This window comes from Prionailurus bengalensis, chromosome E4 (genome assembly GCF_016509475.1).
Source record: "Prionailurus bengalensis isolate Pbe53 chromosome E4, Fcat_Pben_1.1_paternal_pri, whole genome shotgun sequence".
NCBI classification, from domain to species: Eukaryota; Metazoa; Chordata; class Mammalia; order Carnivora; family Felidae; genus Prionailurus; species Prionailurus bengalensis.
In genome coordinates, this window is record NC_057360.1 from 12482802 (window position 1) to 12485929 (window position 3128).

A 3128-nucleotide genomic window follows, 5' to 3' on the forward strand; every position below is an offset into this window, starting at 1 on the left:
ATGTTCCTAGGTAGTCAGTACCGTATTTATTCCCATTTAACAGAACAGTAAACTGAGGCATAAAGGATATAAGTAACTTACCTGAGGTTACACAGCTAGAGTTGAGCTCTGAGCTCTTCAGTACCATACAATAGTATAGAATAACTGTATCAAAGATGATCTAGAAGAGGTTACCTCTGCCCTTACCAACCCCAAAGCCTGTGTGATCTCTGGATTCTTTCTGATGTTCCCATATTCTACCTTGGATAACCCTTTCCTCCTCTACCCTCAAACGCCACAGTATGACATTCTGGAAATAAATGAGCACAAGCTGTAAAATGATAAATTGTTAAAGAATCAATCCTTTCCAGACCCTGCTCGTTTATTTTCATTCTGGGAAAGAGTGTCAACTCTGCTCTCTAGAACCTAAGTGCATCCCCTTTCTCTACCCTGGGAGGCTTCCTCTGTTCGTGCCAAATGTGGGCAGAGATGTCAAGCTGTGAAGGAAGGACTCCTTCGCACACTTTCTGGAGTGATGGGCGATCGCTCGGCAGTGAGAACACTGTAATGGCTTCTTTCAGTCAACGTGCTGTGCCTGGGAGAGGTGAGAAGTTGGAGACAACGGGTCTCAGAGAAACAACATGGGTCAGGCTGTTCATTTCTCATTACAGGGATTGCATTTCAGTGGCTGCTAATCTGAGGACAGGGTCCAGACAGAGATTAATGAGAAACCCTAACCCTCTCTGGAATGTGGGCAGATCCTGGGGCCTCAAGGCCTGGCCACAGAAGAAGCAGTTTCGGGAGCCAGGAGCCCAGATTGTCTAGAGTGGAACATTAGAATCTTGGCAAAGGACAGATGAGCTCTCATCACACAGTCCTTGGTCTGGGGTCTGGTGTGTGATACTCAAGTCAGGTTTAACCCATGGCGATGAGGACGGATGGTGAGGCCAGGAGACTAGGTGTACAAAGGGGCATATTTAAATTTTCGTTTCCGACAGAAATTATGATGGATTGCTTTTAATCTGGAGTGTGATGACCATGATCCCTCCTGCAGAGAAATATATAAAAGATAAGTTTTAATCTTTCGTGTTAACTCCAAATTCTTCCAATGAATAAGAAGGGCTTGGTTCATTTGTCCAACTCTTCACCCATTCGCCGAGCTGACAAGTATCTATTTGGCACCTAATACACCGTGCCGGGCACTGGGGACACAATGGGGAGGGAAATAGACTTAAATAACTTTCAATTTGGTCAAGGGCAGATGTGAAATGAGCACGTACTCAAATAAACTGTAATCTTAATTGTAATAAAAGCCATGAAGCAAATATACAAGAAAGAGAATAATGGGGGTGGGATGTCCACTCTCTATTTGAGGATCTAGGAAGATTTTTCCTGGTTCATACATCCTGGATTCTTTGGGGTTTCACTCACCGGTGATTTAAGAAATGAGGGCTGTGACAAGATTCTCTCAGTGGGGTCCCCATAAAAATCAGGAGATAAAGGTAGATTTAGTAGGGGAAGAAACTTCCATCTTTTCTGTACATTCTCCCACAGCATATGGAAGTCAGATCTGTGTGGTTCACAGCCTCATTTCCAGCACAATGACTAGCTTGTAATAGGTGTTCAACGAATGTCCATTGAGTAAGTGAGTAACTGAAACGCTGACATTTCTCTGCTTCTCTCTTTCTGTTTGAGTGGATTAGCACCAAGCCGGAAGTAAGAGGCAGGCCAAACTTTGGGAGTTGGATTCAGCTCGTAAATCCCACACTGGGCCTTTGTGCCCGAGAGAATATATGACCAACTGGTAGACAATACCAGAAAAAGGTCCTGAAGGCAGATGTCAAAGACCAGTAGGAAGGAAAGAGAACCATCATTCGAGGCCTGAAGTTTGGGATGAGGCAGTAGGTCTCTGCCAGTCTAGCCTTTTCTTTCAGCCTTAGTAACATTGGTCCAGGCCTTCTCAGGGGGCTGGGACCCGCTCTCCGCCTGCCATCACTGCCTTTGAAAGTGAAGTGAGACCTGACCGGCTCTGGAGAGACAATGAGTCAGGTTCGGGTGGGTGGAGGGAGGAGGAGTAGAGGGAACACTGAATAAAATACTTTGTCCCTTTTGTGTCCTTTATTAAAGGGAACTTCCCCAATACTCCTCTTTCTACCCTTCCCTCCTCACTTTCTGAGTTTTTCTCCATAACGTTATGAGTATCTGATGTAGTCAGCAACACATCATATATCTATATCTATCTATATCTATCTATATCTATATCTATCTATCTATCTATATCTATCTATCTATCTATCTATCTATCTATCTATCTATCTATCTATATCTTCTGTGGAATATAGGCTCTGGAAGGCATTGCCTTTACCTTTTTGTTATCATATTCCCAGCCTTCAGTTGAGTGCTATCACACGGTGGATGCTGGGTAAATATATACTGAATGAGTAATACAACACAAATACAACCATCAGGGTGGTTAAAAACATCCAAAACAAAAGAAAACAAAAGAAAAAACAGAAACCTTACCTGTGACCACAAAGATATTAGCATCGAGACTGAACCCATTTCCCGTTTGTTTACTTGTATTTTATTTCCCAGTTATCAAGCCTCCTGGTAGATTCCTTTATTCTCACGGTTCTAAAGCTCCCCCAGCCTCTCTGTGTTTTCCACACACACTCCCAACCCCTGAAAGTCTTCCCTATTTTTACAATGCCAGGAAGGACTGACATAACAAGACATCTGGTGACCCACTTACAATGGGCCACACTTAAAGCCATCCTCTTTAAAGGGGACTGTTTTAAATGGACCACCCTGTATGCTACGTTAGGTTGTGCCTTTGTGCCAATAAGCTCAGAAGTGTTTCATAAATAAAAAGATGATGTTAGGGAAAAGAGTTCTCTCTTTCTTTTTGTCTTCTAATTCACACGGAAAATTTTAGTGTAGAAATCTCCTGCTCAGCTGTGCAATGACAAAGCAATTCAGCCCAGAGAGATGATGCTTTGGGTTTGGAATCGATTATGATAGGTCGATACTGGAGAGCAGGCTTCCATTTGGGGAGAAACTGAAGAAGACTACATTCTACAGGAAAGATCCTTCTAGATAACGGATCCTCTAAGCTTCACTTCCTGCTTCCTAAAGGGCTTCTGTTGGGT

General features: G+C 43.3%; 1 long non-coding RNA gene across 1 annotated transcript; it reads right to left on the minus strand.

Moving 5' to 3' along the window:
- Nucleotides 1-340: 340 nt before the first annotated feature.
- Nucleotides 341-2881, minus strand: LOC122475640. The gene is made up of 2 exons (XR_006295259.1): nucleotides 2503-2881; nucleotides 341-1027 (listed from the first exon to the last, which is right to left on the minus strand). It is a non-coding gene; the product is annotated as an uncharacterized LOC122475640 (long non-coding RNA).
- Between the last annotated feature and the right edge of the window lie 247 nt (nucleotides 2882-3128).